Below are 20,520 nucleotides of genomic sequence, written 5' to 3'. Positions count from 1 at the left end.
CCGGTCCGGTAATGATCGGTTCTGTTCGGTTGCGGCTCTGTACGATCCCAAAGCCTTTTCTTTGGGAGCTCCTATCTCCCGCTTTAAGCGGGAGCGAACCTCCGTCCTGCTTGAAGCGGCCACTTCGTGGGCCGTCTGCGCGTGGCCCAACAAAAGGTATTGCCTCTTTTTTCGTGTTCTTGTCGTTTTTATATTTTCTGTTTTTTTTGTTCAGATAAATTCCAGATCTGAATGTTTTCGAAAAATAAAGAACATTTCGAAAATTTCGTTTTTAAAAAATTAAACAGTTTTAGAATAGAACATTTTTTGAAGTTGAACATTTTTTAGAATTGAACAAATTTCAAAGTGAACATTTTTTAAAACTGACCATTTTGAAATCTATTTTTATTCAAATTGTACGTTTTTTAAAACTGAACGTTTTCAAAATCTAAGAAAATTTCAATTTTGAACAAATTTAGATTTGAATAATTTTAAAATTGAACAAATTTTTAAAAATTCAAATCTAAAAAATGTTTAGTTTTTAAAAAGTTTAAATCTGAACAAAATTCGAATTTGAACAAATTTCGGATTTGAACAAATTTCGAATTTGAGAAAAATTATAAGTATGAACATTTTTTAAATCTGAACAAAAAACAAATCTGAACAAATTTTGAAATCAGCAAAACCAGCAAAACCCAAAAAAGAAATAAACCAGAACCGAAAAAACATGGAAAAACCAGTAAAACCGGAAATCAAAGGAAATACAGGGTAGGCGCTAAATGGGCCGGCCCACCCCGTCCGCCGCTTCAGGCGGGAGCGAATCGCTCCCGCTATGAGCGGGGAATAGGGATGGCGCTTTTCTTTACACAGTCATCCATAATGACTTCTTTTCGATAAAAAAATGTTTTATAATTAAAACATTAATTACTCCCTCCGATCAATATGAATAGATGTTAAATAGATATGTATGCAACTAAAATGTGTCTAGATATGTTGTAAGAATACGGATCCTTGACGAACAAAGTAAAAAGACGTCCATTAAGGAAAGGATAGATTAGATCTTGATGTAACCTAGTCGATTTCGATAGAACTCTCGGGATCTAGCCTCCTATATAAAGGCTAGGAGAGGGCTACCGAACAACACGCTTACGCAACCAACACAATCTAGCATACACCAACCCTAAAAACCTTGCCTCCCAGCGAGATCACCATAGCAGTCTATCGGCTGCCCCATTGTAACCTATTTTACTCGATAAATCAAGATCAGACAAGCAAGAGTGATGGTTTTACCTCATCGAGGACCCCGAACCTGGGTAATCTCGCTCCATGTTCGTTTATTATCCGATGTCTCGTGTTAACCTACAGGATTCCGTCAACCCTAAGCCCCTCATGGTGGGCATTGCCGAGGAGCTCCCTCGTCAGAGAGACCGCATCATTGTCTCTCAAGATCGATGTGATGGTAAAATCCAAAAAAAACTTTGTTGATGAAAACTTTGGAGGCAAAGAAGTAGATGATGGAGGCCAAGGCCAAAGAGAAGGAGGCAAAGTGGACCACGCTCCGAGAGGATGCAAAGCGCAAGGCCGACATTGACGAGAGGAGAGCACGTGCCGAGGAGCACCGTGCCATGGCGGAGCTCGTCACGGCGGAGAATGTCACTATAATGATGAACCCGGCCGACATGGATGAGGGTAGCCTTGAGTGGTGGAAACTTACCAAGACGCGGATCTTGGCGTTAAGGAGGGAAGCTAGCTACACGCGCTGCCATGAATGCCGTGATGAATGCCGGAGGTGATGTCGGAGGGGAAGACACTACGGCGAGTGGTGGCGGCCATGTCGAAGCGCCGGCAACCGACGGTCACGCGTGATCACTCCCCTCCTTGATGATGTGATGTTTGATCTTCTTTTAATTTCGTGTTTCATGTATGATTGAGTACTTTGAACAATCTATTTTGCATGATTATGTTGTTGCATTGAGATTTAGCAGATTATTTGCATAAACCCTTTGTTTCCAGTTTTTGGTTACGGGACGGAAAACGGCCGCGCAGTACAGACACGCCAAAACGCGTTTAGGGTGGCCTGGATACGCCGATTTGGCGTTGCGGTTTGGGGGTTCTGCCAGGGTGTCATTTGGTTTTCCCTTTTCCGAGAGGACCTCCGTTTCGGGTTCCAGAAAGCTCGAGCTTGGAGTTCCTACGGTTAGCCACAAGGCCGTGCTAGTCCGAATTTGGTTTCTCAAAAAAAATGTCCAAATTTTGTTTCTAAAAAGATAAAACAGACCCCGTATTTGATACAAACCGGCGACCGTCATATGCAGCGAGCCTCGCATCCTCGTTCGGCTACACACCCCAAACTCCCAACGGAAGAGAAAAAAAAAATCCTACAGCTTGAATCCCTCTGATTCCTCCCGGCTCCCTCGAGTGAGGGTCTTCGGATTTGTTATTTTCGTTGGTTGGATCAGCAGATTCTGAACAATCATTCGACAGATCCCTCTGGGATTGGAAGAAAGGCGCCTCTGCCTACTTTTCCGATCTCCCGGCAATGTCTCCGGCCACCTCGGCCGGAACGGCAGGGCGGAAGCGCAATGGTGCACCCGTTCGCCCACGCACAGGCTACAAGCGCCGGCGAACCCCCGCTCTGGCGCAGCAGCAGGCAAGCGGCTGGGCATCTCTCACTCCCGATATCGCCCGCCTCGTCGGCTGGCGGCTGCTGGCCGAGGACGTGGTGGACTACCTCACGTTCCGCGCCGTCTGTTCCGGCTGGCGCGCCAGCACGTCCAGGCCGGACCCTGTCTCCGCCCTGAGCAAACCGTTCCTCCGCCCGCGCGGCTGGGTCGCGCTCTGTGACGGCGACGCGGCGCCCCTGAACGCCGCCTCCTGCTGCGAGATCACCTTCTTCCACACGCGCACGGCGCGCCGCCTGCGTATCCACCTCCCCGAGCTGCGGGCCCACAGGGTCGTCGGCTTCACCGACGGCCTACTCATCCTTCTACACAACCGCAAGACGACCGTCCGCGTCGTCCACCCCTTCACGCGCGCCATGGCTGACCTCCCGCCCCTCGCGCCCGCCTTCCACAAGGTGATCAAGGACCGGGGATCTCTGCTCCACATGAGCGCCTACGTCTGCTCTTCACCCTCGTTCCCCTTCTTCTCGGTGGTTGCCCATTTCCCCTGGAAACACGTGGCGCTGTGGACGCAGCCAGGCCGCGTGGCGTGGAAGTCCATCCGCCATGGCCTGGAGATTCGGAACATCATGCCCTTCCAAGGCATGCTCTTCGCCACCGTGAGGTCGACGAAGCAGATAGTGATGGTCTACCCTCCATGCAAGTTCTCGCTCGCTTACGCTGCAGACTCATTGGCCAACAAGAATATATGGTGCGAGTACCTCGTGGAGTTCGCCGGGTGTATGATGCTCGTGGTGCAACATGGAATTACGGAGGCTGGTGACGCCATGGCATGGCCGAATTGCGCCTTCAAGATCTTGGAAGTGGACATCCACGGCCAGAAGATGTTGCCAATCCGCAGCCTCGGTGACCGGGCTCTGTTCCTCCACACCGACCGGTGCCTGTGTGTCCCGACCATGAACCTGCCGTCCATCTGCGGCGACTCGGTTTATTTCACTATGCCACGCAAGCCTGTCGTGATGCAGTCTCTCGCAAGCGGTTTGTCTGAGGACCTATCTGCGTTGTGCCAGATACATGACATGGAGGAGGAGATGGTACGCCCGTCCGTGCGTCCCTTCGCCATTGCTGATCATCTTCTCACGTATTGCCATCATTTAGAGTGGGCATGGGGACTTATGTTTCACGAGTTCCACTTCATACCAGAATCTTTCAAGGAGCTGCACAAGAAAATACAAGCACATTATTCTCAAGTTCGGATTCCACGCAAGCTGTAGCAGCAGAAGGTGCAGAGTCCAAACTTTGTCATAGTGGATGAGTGTAAGTCTGTAAGAAAGAAACTTTTTTGTAGAGAAACTTCTCTTTTGGGTTGTTTTCTTATAATGAAAACTTTATTATTATTATGATGATGAAACCTGGAAATTCAATTTGGCTTCCGGGTGTGTATGCTCCCTTTACCAAAATATCATATTTTGAAGTGTCGAAAGTTTTTGACAAAAAAAATTAACATGAACATCTCCATATTATATGTTCGTTCGTCAAGTTTCACGAAAAACCAATATTTTTTGTGGTCTATGTAAAACAGAGAAAAATTATCTTGTGAAAAATATTATTTTTTTATGAAATGACTTTGTGAGCGTGTAGCACGTGAAGATATATGATAAGGGGTGGCCCGATCTTCTCAGTAAGCAACGGTGGTGATGATGATCACGGGTGATGGCAGCGGAGGAATACGACGATGAAGTGGATGATAACTTGTATGACGCAACGAGATCTCTCGATTGGTCCCTGTCGCCAATGCAACAGCTCTCAACCCTGCAAGATATTCGCAACTCCACACATTTGCGCACGTAGCCGCCGACCACGAAGCGGTAAGTTGCAACCGTTTAATTCCCAATGGAACAGCAGATTACACAAGACTTTTTTCAGGATCTACACAATATCAAGCAATATGGTGTAGGGATTCAATAGTTTTGCTAGAGCAAACAACTAAGAACTAGGGTTTATCTTAAACGTGGTCTAAAGTAGCTAGGGGGGCGTCCTGGGCACTTATATAGGTGTCCGGGACGAGTTCTGGTCGAAAAGATACAAGAATAACCGATCCAGAATAGATCTGGTCGAGACAGACTCGGACGAATCCGGTCTGGAATCCGGTCAACCGGGCCAGGGACCGGGTCGGCCGGTCTGGCGTCCGGTCAACCGGGCGGCAACCGGAAACCTCGCAACTTTCCGGTTTTTGCCCGGTACGATGCGTCCCTTCCGGTTGGCGACCGGTTGGCGCCCGGTCAACCGGGCTAGGGACCGGACTGGCCGGTCTGGAGGCCGGTCTGACCGGGTTCTGGACCGGCCTGGACGTCGTCTTCTCCTCTCGCGCATGCCTCCCGCTCCTTCCTCGCGCGACCATGAGATATCTTCATCTCCAGCTCCATGTCCAGCTTCACGTCCATCTTGACGTCCGTCTTCATGTCCAGCTGCTCCTCTACTCCTCGTGCGACGCTCATCTCCTCTTGATACCTGATGATACATAAGTAATAGGACTTAGGCAGTATAAAGTTCTCATCAATCAAAGTACCGTTTAGAAACAAGTTCACCTGTTGTTTAAGTAGCTTCGCACGAGCCCTTGTAATTGGTCCAATCCGAACTTCATTGGACCTGAGCTTCATAGCAGGTTCATCTTCATTAATCAATGACGGAGGTAATGGTGTAGTAGGGATGTCCTCATCATCTCCCCCCTCTTCAAAAGGCGTCGACCTCGACGCTCCAAGGTCTTCTCCGTCATATGGTGTCAAATCAGCAACATTGAAAGAATTACTGACACCAAACTCATCAATTGGAAGATCTATCGAGTATGCATTATCATTGATCTTGGCAAGCACTTTGCAAGGACCAGCACCACGAGGCTTCAACTTAGACTTCCGCAGCTTCGGGAACCTATCCTTGCGAAAATGTACCCAGACCATATCACCAGGCTTGCACAACATCTCTTTGCGCTTCTTGTTCATCCTTTGCAGCATTGCTCTTGCCTTTCTTCTCTATCAACTCTTTAGTCTTCACATGGATCTTACGCACAAAATCTGCCCTCTTGGATGCCTCCATATTAACTCTCTCATGTATGGGTAAAGGCAATAAGTCAAGTGGAGTAATGGGTTTGAAACCATACACCACCTCAAAAGGACATAGCTCCGTGGTAGAATGTACCGCCCTGTTGTAAGCAAACTCGACATGCGGCAAACACTCTTCCCACTCCTTCAGGTTCTTCTTGATCATGGATCTCAACAGTTGTGACAAGGTTCGATTCACCACCTCAGTTTGACCATCAGTTTGGGGATGACAAGTAGTACTGAACAGTAGCTTTGTCCTTAGCTTTCCTCAAAGTGTCTTCCAGAAGTAGCTCATGAACTTCACATCACGATCAGAAACAATAGTCTTCGGGACTCCATGTAGTCGAACAATCTCCCTGAAAAACAGGTTAGCAATATGCGACACATCGTCGCTTTTGTGGCAGGCAATAAAGTGTGACATTTTAGAAAATCTGTCCGCTACCACAAATATAGAATTATGGCCTCTTTTAGTACGCGGCAAACCCAACACAAAATCCATACTAATATCTTCCCAAGGTGTAGTAGGTGCCGGTAACGGAGTATACAAACCGTGAGGCTTCAGCTTGGACTTGGACTTGTTGCAAGTAATGCACCTCTTCACATACCTGTCCACGTCCCGCCTCATCTTTGGCCAATAAAAGTGATCAGCGAGCATGAGTAGCGTCTTCTCACGCCCAAAGTGACCCATCAAACCTCCAGCATGTGATTCCTGCAATAAAAGCAAACGCACAGACGATTCTGGAACACATAGTTTGTTAGCTCGAAACAAGAACCCATCATGTATGTGATATTTATCCCATGCTTTACCAAGAGCACATAAGCGATATGGTTCAGCAAAATCATGATCCGTAGCATACAAATCACATATCACCTCTAATCCAGGAATTTTAACATCAAGTTGAGTTAATAGCATATTCTTCCTAGATAGAGCATCAGCAACAATATTATCTTTTCCTTTCTTATGTTTAATAATGTATGGAAAAGACTCAATGAACTCAACCCACTTAGCAAGACGCCTATGCAAAGTAGATTGAGCTTTCAGATATTTCAAAGCTTCATGATCAGAATGTATGATAAATTCTTTTGGCCACAAATAATGTTGCCAAACCTCAAGAACTCTAATTAAAGCATACAATTCTTTATCATATATTGGATAGTTCAACTTAGCACCAGAAAGTTTCTCAGAGACGAGTAACTACCTTTTTCTATTTTCGTTTCTACGGTTGGGCAGCCGCCGCCACGATGAGCTCTTGCTGTTCTTCCAGCAGCGCCCTCTTACTGTTTTCAAGAATGTGGATTGCATTCCTCAAATATGCAATTGGGCGACCCTCTTGCATCAACACACCACCAATTCCAATACCACTAGCATCACATTCAATCTCAAATTGCTTATTGAAATCAGGAAGTGCAAGCAACGGTGCAGAAGTTAACAATCATTTCAGTTCATCAAAAGCATGATCTTGGGCAACGCCCCACTCAAATGCAACACCCTTTTTAGTCAATTCATTCAAAGGTGCAGCAATAGTAGAAAAATTGGGCACAAAACGGCGATAAGACCCAGCTAGACCATGAAAACTTCTTACTTGACTCACATTCATGGGAGTAGGCCAATTTTGAATAGCTTCAATTTTAGACACATCTACTTCTACTCCATGCTTAGAGACAACATAACCCAGAAATATGACCTTATCTTTGCAAAATGTGCACTTCTCAAGATTACCATAGAGTTTACTATCACGCAACACTTGCAAAACATGTCTAATATGTATAGTATGATCAGATTCATTGCGGCTGTAGATTAATATGTCATCAAAATACACAACCACAAACTTGCCAATAAAATCACGCAAAACATGGTTCATCAGTCTCATTAAAGTGCTAGGTGCATTAGTTAAACCAAAAGGCATTACTAACCACTCATATAAACCAAATTTTGTTTTAAAGGCGGTTTTCCACTCATCCCCTTCTTTCATCCTAATTTGATGATAACCACTACGCAAATCAATTTTAGTGAAAACAGCAGCACCACTCAATTCATCTAGCATATCCTCTAAACGGGGAATAGGATGACGATATCGAATAGTAATGTTATTTATCGCTCTACAATCTACGCACATACGCCATGTACCATCTTTCTTAGGAACAAGAATAACAGGAACAGCACAAGGACTAAGGCTTATGCGGATATAACCTTTGTCGAGTAGCGCTTGTACTTGCTTCTGTATCTCCTTCGTCTCTTCGGGGTTCGTTCTATATGGTGCCCGATTGGGTAGCGAAGCTCCAGGAATCAAATCGATTTGAAGCTCAATACCTCGCAATGGTGGAAGTCCTGCGGGTACCTCGTCCGGAAACACGTCGCCAAATTCCTGCAAGACATTAGAAACACCAAGAGGAAGAGGGGTCATGTCGTTAGAAACCAAAACCGTACCCCTGTACAAGAGCACAAGAGGCATGGCTGTAGGATCCTCACTAAATTCTCTCATGTCTTCTTTGGTGGCTAATGAGACTAAGGAATTCACTCTCTCACTTTTCGTTATATCACTCACAACATTACAATTCTCTCGCCTATCTAATGAAACATCCTCCAAGTTGACTTCAACTTTCTGACGAGACTCATTGACAATTTGCTGTGGTGTCATAGGCTGTAAATTGATTTTCTTGCCCTTGAACTCTAAGTGATATGTATTAGCACGGCCATTGTGTTGCACAGAACGGTCATAGAGCCAAGGCCGTCCCAATAGTAGGTGACACACCGTCATAGGAACGACATCAAAATCAATGCAATCCTTATACGGTCCAATAGCAAACTCAACACGCACCATGTGGTTTACCTTCATCTCACCATTGTCGCTCAACCACTGAATATAGTATGGATGCGGGTGCGGTAGATACTTCAACTTCAGCTTGGTACATAACTCCTTGCTTGCTAAATTGCGGCAACTCCCGCCATCAATAATGACCTTGCAAGCCTTGTCAGGACCAACTAAAGCCTTTGTTTGAAACAAATTGCAGCGCTGAGTAGATGCACTAGGCAACACATTAAGAGCACGCTGCGACACAACAATGGTGCGAGCATCAGACGGATATGCATCTTCACCATCAGTGTCATAGTCATCATCTTCTGGAGCATTAGGATCAACATCATCTCCAGTCTCGTATTCATTGTCCTCATTGATAATCATAACTTTGCGGTTAGGACAATCTCTCTTGAAGTGACCCTTGCCACCACATGTATGATAAATCATATCACGGTTACGCGCAGTAGACACATTAGAGCCACTCGTACTTGCAGCAGATTCGGACTTCTTTGTGTTAGACACATTGGAGACCGGCTTACTAGGCGGAGTAGAGAAAGGTGCGGAGCGCGTCGAAGGCGCCAGCGCCGAAGATGGTGCCGCGCGGGGTGTGAAACGCCCAGCTCCTGTAGTTCGACCTTTGATCTTTGCTTCGTCAGCCAACTGTGATTCAGCTTCTCTTGCATGATGTAACAATTGATTCATATTGGTGTAGCTGTAGTGACGAATAATGCCTTTGATATCATACTTCAATCCGTTGAGAAAACGCTGCATTGTCATCTCGAGAGACTCACGAACACGGCCACGCTGCATAAGCATCTCCATCTCCATGTAGTATTCATCCACAGTCTTCACACCTTGTCTCAATAGAGTCAGCTTATCATATATATTCTGCAAGTAATTTGTAGGCACAAAGCGAGAAGTCATTGCCTCCTTCATGGCACGCCATGTGCGTATAGGTTGCTCACCATCCTCGTCTCGGTTACGAACAAAAGCATCCCACCAACGCAAAGCGTAGCCATCAAATTCGGAAGACGCAAGTTTAATCTTCCGATCTTCAGTATAATGTGGATGTAAGCTCCACAACTTCTCAACCTTCAGCTCCCAAGTGAGGTATTCTTCAACATCAGCTCCTCCTTCAAACTTAGGTATAGAAAACTTGGGCTTACCCAAACCATCTTCCTCATCTTGTCCACGACCATTGCGGCCAAGTGGAGCCCAACCGCGAGGACGATTACCACGTGGCGCACCACGAGCATTGTGTGCGTCATCTTGAAGCTCAGGATCTTCGTCATCGTCTTGTTGTTGTTGCGCTCAAATTCTCAACAGCTAAGCGCAAATCAGCAAGACTGCGTTGTACATCCGTCATTTGATATTGCATTGTAGTGACGGTCACATGAGTAGCATCCAGCTTTTGGGAGATCTCTTCAACCTTCCCATTAAGCACATCATCCTGAGCGCGGAATTCACGTTGCATCTCATTACGAAGAGCCTCATACTCCCTCCATGTGATGATATCTGCAGCACTCTTGTTTTCCTGGTTAACAAGTTTATGATCACTAGCAGAGATCGTTAGTAGATTAGTGCACTAAATCAAAAATATATGGTGGTACTCTCACAACTCACTCAAAACTGATAAGAAAAATAAATCTTACCGTTCCAAAGTAAATTAGTGTTGCTTACCACTTGTAGTAACAACTAGTGCACGGATGTAGCGAAGCGAATACCAAGGGTATAAGAACAAATCACACGACAAAGCAGGGTATATGTAGGGCTGTAGGTGGCTACCTATTTGCACCAATAACAAGCTCGAGCGCTGACCGTAGACAACCAATGATACTCACACAAGGCGATATAATGGGGCAATGCAACTATTTGTAGGAAAGGTTGCAATGCACTAGAGAGACGCTAGCAAAGCTCAACGAGACAGGCACAAGATTGCTCAACTACGGGTGCAGTAAAGTAAACTTAGGTCTTCACTTGATTCAACTAGCACTTCACTTTTCTTTTTGGATTTTTCTGTTGTATAACACACGCAACTATGTAGCTCTTTTTGCTTCTTTTCAATTTTCTCTTTTTTTTTTGATATATGACACAACTCCTTGATAACACGGCCAACAGAAATATGCAAAGCACCGATAACCTAACGAGCAGCCTGTCGAGCGGTAAAACTAGTCTCTTCTGGGGAAGTTCCTAGTCACTTTATATCGATAGGCTGTGTCTATGGTTGGGAACAAGCACACTGTACGCTATGTGGACTCGGAGTAACAAAACTGACACCACTAGATAAAGTAACACAAGATGATAGAGTAAACTCAAACCCTAAAATACTAGATAGAAAGAAAAGATACGCAAAAACAACTACAAAAAGCAACTAAAACTCGAAATTAGTGCAATCTAAGGCTATGGCAAACCCTAACCCTAACTTTTTATGGCTTTTTCTAGATAGGAAACACTCACAACTCAACTATGGGGTGGATTGTGGATGGCTTACCGAGGAAAACTGGAAATCTGATACCAAGATGATAAGGGGTGGCCCGATCTTCTCAGTAAGCAACGGTGGTGATGATGATCACGGGTGATGGTAGCGGAGGAACACGACGATGAAGTGGATGATAACTTGTATGACGCAACGAGATCTCTTGATTGGTCCCTGTCGCCAATGCAACAGCTCTCAACCCTGCAAGATATTCACAACTCCACACACTTACGCACGTAGCCACCGACCACGAAGCGGTAAGTTGCAACCGTTTAATTCTCAATGGAACATCAGATCACACAAGACTTTTTTCAGGATCTACACAATATCAAGCAATATGGTGTAGGGATTCAATAGTTTTGCTAGAGCAAACAACTAAGAACTAGGGTTTATCTTAAACGTGGTCTAAAGAAGCTAGGGGGGCGTCCTGGGCACTTATATATGTGTCCGGGACGAGTTCTTGTCGAAAAGATACAAGAATAACCGACCCAGAATAGATCTGGTCGAGACAGACTCGGACGAATCCGGTCTGGAATCCGGTCAACCGGGCCAGGGACCGGGTCGGCCAGGCTGGCGTCCGGTCAACCGGGCGGCAACCGAAAACCTCGCAACTTTCCGGTTTTTGCCCGGTACGATGCATCCCTACCGGTTGGCGACCGGTTGGCGCCCGGTCAACCGGGCCAGGGACCGGACTGGCCGGTCTGGAGGCCGGTCTGACCGGGTGCTGGACCGGCCTGGACGTCGTCTTCTCCTCTCGCGCATGCCTCCCGCTCTTCCCTCGCGCGACCATGAGATATCTTCATCTCCAGCTCCATGTCCAGCTTCACGTCCATCTTGACGTCCGTCTTCATGTCCAGCTGCTCCTCTACTCCTTGTGCGACGCTCGTCTCCTCTTGATACCTGATGATACATAAGTAATAGGACTTAGGCAGTATAAAGTTCTCATCAATCAAAGTACCGTTTAGAAACAAGTTCACCTGTTGTTTAAGTAGCTTCGCACGAGCCCTTGTAATTGGTCCAATCCGAACTTCATTGGACTTGAGCTTCACAGCAGGTTCATCTTCATTAATCAATGACGGAGGTAATGGTGTAGTAGGGATGTCCTCATCAATATACGTGCGAGAATTTTTTATTTTAATTTTTCTAAATTCAAAATATGTTTAAGATGCATTTCAAAATAGAGAAAACATATGCTCTCATGTTTCAAAACACCACTTCCAAACAATCAAACCCCTAGTCTTTCCGTACGTGACTCTGCATGATATGTCCGTGTGTTTTCTTCTAACTTTTGGTGAACATTGTTCTGTTATGGAACTGGTTTTACGAAAATTCTTATCTTTTTGCAGAGAATTTTTCTCCTTTTAATTGTGCGAGTAACAATACATGCATATAAATAATAGGATGAAGTGGCGCAAGCTTTGATATATATAGCCGCCAATAGTTATGCCGCATAGTTATAAGTAGCGCTGAATGCCGATGCCTTAACTTCGGCCATCAAGTTTTTTTATGGCTGCATGCGTAAACATTAACCAAATATTTCAACATTTCATTGATAACACCATTAAAAAAGCATGTGATGTCACAGAGCATGGAGAAGTTTAAGTGGCATTTTGATCGAAAGGTTTCTATGTTTCACTAATGGAGCGACTACATTTTCTAACCTTATTCCCATGCATGTTTTATTTTTCCTCGTCGTATCCTCTTCCCATTCTTTATCCTACCAAAGCGTCTCTTTATCTTATCTCATTGATCTTCCCCAATTTGTCTTCCCATCTTTGCTACATTGCCCACATCTCAAAGATTCGGCATTGACTTGCCTCACCCGCTCTAGTTCATCCCTAATGTTGCGTACGGGGTCGACCACCCGCCTTCTCATTCTCACATATAGCCAAGTGTCACCTTCTCTTCACCGACTTGACACTTAATGGGTTGGGGTCCTCGAAATCATCATTGAAGTGGGCACAAATGACTCATGCGACGGTGATGACTGTTGCGACGGTGGCAAGGCTTTGTTTGGTATGAGGACAAGGATGAATAAGAGATGGCGGGTGCTGATGGTGAGTGAGGCGGCGACGTTGTTAGGTCTATTTTTTTCATCCTACACAATTTTAAAAGATTCACGTACCATGTGTGCTAAAATTTTGTGTAGTAGTGTTGTAATAATTTTTTGTGTCCTCAAAGCATAATTCTAAAAACGGTTGTAACAGTCATCTGACAACAATCATTCATTTATTTTATCTGGTGTCAAGAAAACTTTTGATCTTTCTTAGTATTGGGATAGGTAAACAAAATTGTAAGACATATATTCTATCATGCTTGTCACATATCACCTCATGAGGCTTGCGCATGTTAAGCAGACTATATAGGCGGAAGAAACATATGATACCATTAGATACTCCTGGGATTCTTAGTGAACACTATATATTATTAGACTTTTGAATGGGTAAACTTGCCTCGCGAGAATCGTGCCGAGTTTGGGTAAATTTCTCGATGCATATCCGCAAATTCTAATCATGCATTTTTATTTTCATATAATATTGGATCGCGTCCAAGTTTAATTTCCAAATCATGTCCTCGATATGGAGGACAGGGTATGAAATCTATCCGACAAGCCTGAAATGAAGTCCAACAGGAGAACAATAATTAAATAAATAAGAACCCTACAAGTTAGCCCTAGAAAGACGACATTGATGATCTTTCATTTTACTCTGGCATACGAAATAGAAAATAAAACAAGTTGCAGATTGAAAACAAATAAGAATAAGATCTATCACACTAAAAAATATTTAAAATTGAAACATCACTTGAATTGGTGGAAGAATTATGACTCTGGGAGTTCTTTCTCGGGATTGTGGAAGCGAATATAAGCAAGTCAGATGTTTCAAAATATTTTGAACAATTTATTGTGATATAGCTCCGGAGAAAAAAGTGATTAATTTCATAATGATGTGTGAATTTGAATAACCTGCGTGGACTGATACAAAATTATATGAGCAAGAACAATTGCGAGGGGCATTCCTATGAATATCTCTTAGCAAAGAAGAAAACACCAATATTGTCATAAGTACCAACGATATCCTATTGATTCTCAATCATAAAGATTGATGCAAACCAAAATTCCTAAGTATTTTTGTACTCCCTTTTTCAGTTATACCTTTGTATATGTTTCTGGAGTTCATACCGTGGGAGAATTTTGGTTATACCTTGAATTTTTGTACTTCATAAAAAATTAAAAACAAAAACGGAAAAACAGTGGGACCGCCCAGAACAATTGCGAGGGTCATGATCCATGGTCCATGGCCATGTAGGAAGCCGCATCTGTACACCGTCTTTGGTGGGAGGAATGCTGACGCGTAGGTCCAGTGGAAAAATGATGATGCAAGATCGAGCAGCAATGGTTAAGGACACCTTCTGAATATGTATGAATATAATTGCTTCATAGTATAGATGTATATATGAGTTTTGGGCTCTTAATCTGGCCTCAGTTCTTCTAATTAGTTTTAACTGTTCATATTTTCACACTTGTACGTTAGACCCATAGCTAGTACTGTGCTAAGTTCATCTCAAGAAAAAAAAATACCGTGCTAAGTTGCAGGAGATGGTTCGCTCGTCTTCTTCTTCTTCTTCTTGGGCACACCAGTTGTAATGGTTGTAATACGCAGCTGCTTATCTTGCATCCTTATTTTCGCCTTGAGGGGATGGTCATCAGGTATGTAACGATACTCATCAAACATGAGCCCTCTCGCCCTACAGTAAATAAGAGCACACAAAATAGATCAGGGTGTGCTTCTGAAAAACTAGGCTCAATCTTGAATCCTACCTCCGATCTAAAATAAAGGGTTTTTGGAAACTAATTTAGCTTTCTGAAAACGGAGGTAGTACCACTCTCGTACGCTTACCATTGAACATGATTGCAGTATGTGACGAGATGCTCGACAATGGTGAAGGGCCCCACGGAACCCAATGCCGCGACGGGGAAGGGCACGACGTGGGCAGAGCCGCCGCCCAGAGAGAAGCACTCGACACCGTACTGAGAGAAGCAGTACACAGAGTTCCCGGTGACGGAGGGTAGGTCCCTGACCGAGACGGACAGGCACCTGTCATGGCCGAGGATAAGCGCGCGGTCGCCGATGTCGCTAACCGGTTCCAGCCGCCGGCGGTCGAGGTCCACCTCGAAGACCTTCATGGCCGCCCTGGTGATTGTGACACGGTGCCGGACGGCGAGCAGCATGCGGCCGCCGGACTCGACGAGGAAGTAGCGGCACAACGCCGGTTCACCGAGCGCGTCTGGGATAGGGGTGTCCACCGCGAAGGTATTCTTGTTGGTCCGAGGGTAGACCTGGAGGATATTGGTGGAGGTAATGGTGGTGGCGTAGAGGCGGCCGCGGAAGGCGAGTACGCTCTGGATGTCGAGGTCGAGGGTGACGGCGTCCCAGCGGCGTCGCCGGCAGCAAAGAGGAACCACGGGCCCGGGAACCAGGCCACAACGGCGTCGATGGTGGAGGTGGTCGCGGAGGCGGGGGTGGTGAGAACGGCAGCGTTCATGCGGAGGAGTGAGTAGCGGTCGGTGCCGAGGACGCGCAAAGTTGGGGCCATGCTGGGGAGCTCGAGGAGGATGGCGCGGTTGAAGAAGGGGTGGAGGACGCGGACGGTGTTGTAGCGCTTGTGGAGGAGGACGAGGAGGCCGGAGCTGATGGCGACGACCCTGTAGCCGGCAAGGTCACGGATGCGGACGCGCAGGCGGCGGCCGGTGGCGGGCTTGAAGAAGGCGACCTGGCGGGCGTCGTCCGGGCGCACGGCGTCGCCGTCGCAGAGCGCGACCCAGCCGCGCGCGGGGAGGTAGTGGTGGGCGCCGAGGAGTGGGGAGTCCGTGCTGGCGCGCCAGTCGGAGCAGGCGGCGCGGAGGCTGATGTAGTCCACCACGTCGCCGGCGATCAGCACCCGCTCGGCCACGAGGCGGACTATGTCGCCGGGGAGCGACGCCCAGCCTCCGACCTCCTCGGCGGCAACCCTCCGGCGCTTGCGACCCTGATCCACGCCTTGCTGATGCCGTCACAGCTTAACTCCCTCGGCCGGCGGCGACGCAAGAAGGGGAGCAGGATCAGGCATGCAGTTGTTCTGAAACTCAGACGCAGACGCAGACGCGTACGGACGGGCGTGGGTGCGAGACGCAGAATCGTGGACGCGCTGCGGGTGTGGTCCTGGGCGAGCGGAGCGGACAGGCTGGCACGACGTGGGTGATCCAGCTGCTGCCGGCCGCTCAAGGCGCCCCTGTCCGTGCCCAAGATGCGCGCGCGTGTCTTCATTTCGACGTGGGTGAATCAGAAAAGCGAAAGAGGAGAAACGATGGATTGATTCCGCGGGCGTGTCTTTTCAGCCACGCGCGCCCCTCGTCATCTCCCCTTGTTCGCAACAAAAGAGTGGGATTAGTGAATCTTGCTTGCCGGGATGGAAGGTGGGAATGACGGATTGTCCCGTCCCACTTGCATCTTTAGACGTGCTGCATGCTTTGCTCTTGCGGGGTGCCGAATCGATCGATCACGTAGAATAGTAGGTCAACTAGCTCGAGTACCTTAAATCCTTAACCGAGTCGACATATTCTACATTTGTGTACGTGTGCACGTACGCAAGTTCTATTTTTTCCGGTTCAACTGGAAATATCGAACCGAAATTTGTTTCTTTCCAATCAACAGCCACACCTCCTTTTTTAAGCGGAAGGCTCAAAATGAGTCCGGCTTTAAATTAACGAAGCCATCAACCGGCAAACAGTTACAACACACACATGCCCCAAGCGCAGATCTAGCAAAGTCCCCCAAGGCACTAACCGGGACGTCCGCTACCGAAGCAAGACCGTGCATAAGCAGCCACGCCGATAAGGTGAGAGGGCTAGGACACCAGCCACACCTCTTTTGAAATCCAAAGTAGAGTAATATACTATACAGTGAGTACTCTAATTCTGTCTACATATATGCGCATGAATATATATTCGTGTACGTACGTGCACATACGCATGCAAGATCCATCCATCCAACCAACCTGCTTTTTCTTTCTTTTTCCGGTTTTCAACTTGCTAGTTGGTCATGATATATATATATGTCGAGTCTACATATATATATACTAGCAAAAGTGCTCGTGCGTTGCAACGGAGATGACAATTACACCACGGCTCGTTAGTATAATTTCATCACAGCCAACACTGTCGGACAATATAAGAAAGCCCGCATGATTCGATTCGTCGGAGTGGATTTTATAGCCTGCAACTCATTTGGACACTGCGGGTCTAAAATTCATGTAAATAATAATACATCACCCTCATCATTATGTAGTACTCCATAAAAAAACATGTCATTTCTTTATTAGATAAATAAAAAATTGCACAATTATTTATGCTAATACTGCTTTACCGCAATCTTTTAGTATCCAATGTCTACTAATATATAACTTGTATAACCACTCCAGCAAGCTGTCAACGAAGAGGTCCAAATCCATATCCAGCAGGCATTTGTGTTCCATTCCCGTTAGGGCATATTGAAAGGTTTATTTATTTGAGAGACCATTAGACAGTTCAGAAGATGGATAATATATCTAAGTGGCACCTCCTATTTGTCGACCTCCCAAAATTTTCAAACTAAATTTACGTTTATTGTATAATTTTCAGTAACTACATATTGACAATATGAATTTGAACGTAAATTTGAGTGCAAGTTAAATCAACAATAATTCAAATTGTTAAATTTACGTAGTTGAAATTTCTAAACAGATAATTCCAAAATTGAATAATATATGTAAATAGATAAATAGAGTATTATTTCTTGTTTAAACAAGCAAAATGTTGGAGTGCATTTTAATTACATAACATCAAAATCTATGTATTTAAATTGAATGGCCGTATACAATGCAGCTAGAAGCCTAGCACCACCCACCGGCTAGCTACTTCTGGTTATCTCATGACAAGGAGCCAAGTCCTCAATCTGCTCCTCCTCGTTCAGTCGTTCTGCTAGCACCCACGAGCAGCTGTTTATCGTTCTGCTAGGCCGCAGAGCAATGGGCGGCGCTTGGGTTCACCAGGTGGGCGGTCATTACCGGTAGGTGTGGAGAACGATGAACGGCGCTTTCGATCTGGTCGGGGCGGGGATCCGGGGAAGACCACGAAAGTGCAGGAACGGATCGGGAAGCTCGCCGGCGACAAGGGAAGTGCTGGACGTACGGAGCGAAACCTCGTTGGGGAAGCGGAGCGTGCCGGCGTGCTACAGGTCCCATGGCACCCCTGTCCGCCCGCACGGCACACGCACAACAAACCGCCCTCACCAGATCGGGGGCGTCGTCCCCTCCCATTTAATCTCTCTCGGGGCCTAGAATGGCGTTCGGCCTGGACCTCGAGCAAATCCCCTTGTTTCACACGAGACGCAATCAGCTAAATCCCCAAATCGAATCTATGTTCAACACGAGAGGCAATCAGCCAAATTCCATAATCTAATGTCAAATCCCCAAATCGAATCTTTGTTCCACACGAGAAGCAATCGGCCAAATTCCAAAATCGATTCTCTCGATCGACAAACACAGCCCTGACTATAACGCGCGCGAGGACTTCTGGGGCACCATCCTATGCTGCGCTCGGCACAAAGGAAGGAAATTACTCGGGACCCGAAATCACTCGGGGAGGGGAGAAACAGAAAGAACGACCGCGACTGATTCTTCTTCTGCTCGTGGACGAAGCGGTGTCTCGAGAGGTTGTGCGGCGGGCGGCGTTGACCCGCGGCGAGCGGCGGCGTTGACCCGTGGCGAGCGGCGCTGCTGCGCCGGGATGTGGCCGCGGTCGCCCGCGCCCCTGCTGACGCTCGACGACGTCGTGCGCGCCGGGATGTGGCCGCGGCGAGTTCCGTGCTCCCGCTCCCCTGCAGAAGCTCGACCCGCGGCGAGTTCCGTGCGCTCGTCGCGCGCGTGGCCGTGTGGAAACGAACGCGGTGGAGGAGGAAGAGAAAAGAACCAAACGAACCGGTACCATAGTGGCAATTTGTTGTATTATGCGATTTGGTGGGAGGGCAAAACGGTCCTAAAAAAAGTTGGACGAAAATTTTGGCAGAAACCTTAGCTCCTTTATTATTAGGTATAGATATATGCGCATGAATATGTCAAAAAAGAAGATTTGCAGTACTACTTGTGTTACTAGTTAGATGCGCCACGACACACGGTAATTCAATCCCGTGACAGCCAGCTGGGCCGCACACTCGCACCTACCTATGTCTCCAGTCCATGTATTAATCCACCTCGCACCATCATCCACTCACCTACACCTGCTCTCTTCTTGGCTGTTTTCTATTTTTTCCTTCGTCTTGTTTATTTACAAAAAAATAAGAGAAAAATAAAAGTACTACTACTTGTAATCACTCAGAAATTATTAACTTGCTAGTTGCTCATGATCGATCGATCGACATTGGAATCAAGTCCAACCACGATTAATTCGATGCTATATACAGTGTTAGAATTAGATCAATCACTCCCGTGCCAGCCAAATTGCTAGCAGCTAGTCCGGCCAGTATAATGCATCATTAACTTTCAATTCACCTGCACATCCATGTCTCGCACCATTCACTCACGCACATGAATTAGAACTTCTTCTTCTTCTTCTTCTTCTTCTTCTTCTTCTTTAAAGCTTTATATTTTTCCCTAAAAATTTCCATTGTCTTGTTATTTAGAACAGAAACCGAGAAAAAAAACACCTTATCTATAAGAAGAAAACAATAATAGTACTAGATGAGCTACTGCGCTCTCCATCTTCAAATAGTATAAATAGCACTCGATGAGCTACCTAGTGACGTACTGTGCTCATGATGGAGCTTCCAACACCCCTGCTATACAAATACACATTATTCACAGGATTTCGCTGGTCAAGTCTTGGACAACCAAAATCTATATTTTGGAATCAAACTAACGGGAGCCGAGGAGGTCGTCCACCCTGAGATCTGTCAGCAGCCCATGTCCTGACCACCATAATCATCGCCGTCTCCCGCTCCTGAGGGGGGCTCTCTTGCGAAAGTCCTCCACCGGGGCCATCGTGGCCCACTCCCGCGCCTCTCATCTCCCGCAATTGCTACAGAGGAATCGATAAGAAACCACATGGCCGGTCATCGAAGCTAGTCGAATGGCGCAAATATGCTCTGGCTACCAACTACTATGCCACGCGGGTGCTTGGGGTGTATGATGGGTTGGATGTACCAATGGAAGCTCCGACAAGATTGACAAGCAATATATACAAATTATTAGTAGAGACCGGGATCCACGAACTAGAAACAAATCTCCTAAAACAATTGAAAAATAATCACACACCATAAGACAAAAGGTGGGTTGGGGCCCATAGCCAAATTTATCCCAACGTATCGCCATGAAGCCCATTCTACAACCAGCGCGCTCGAGTCTTACGGAACAAAACTACCAAAACATAAAACCTAATACCCCATTTTCTCCACTCACCTCCACACATTGACCGCTCCAGACGAGAGAGGCGGCGGTGTTGCTAGCCGACAACCATAGTGTCGACGCCAGCATGC

At 46.4% G+C, this 20,520-nt stretch overlaps 1 pseudogene; it reads left to right on the top strand.

Annotated features, from left to right (window-relative positions):
* Positions 1–1,493: 1,493 nt before the first annotated feature.
* Positions 1,494–3,281, top strand: LOC127303943 (uncharacterized; annotated as a pseudogene).
* Positions 3,282–20,520: the final 17,239 nt, after the last annotated feature.

The sequence above is a fragment of the Lolium perenne genome, chromosome 5, assembly GCF_019359855.2.
Source record: "Lolium perenne isolate Kyuss_39 chromosome 5, Kyuss_2.0, whole genome shotgun sequence".
Lineage (NCBI taxonomy): Eukaryota > Viridiplantae > Streptophyta > Magnoliopsida > Poales > Poaceae > Lolium > Lolium perenne.
This window is presented reverse-complemented; position numbering and strand designations above follow the sequence as displayed.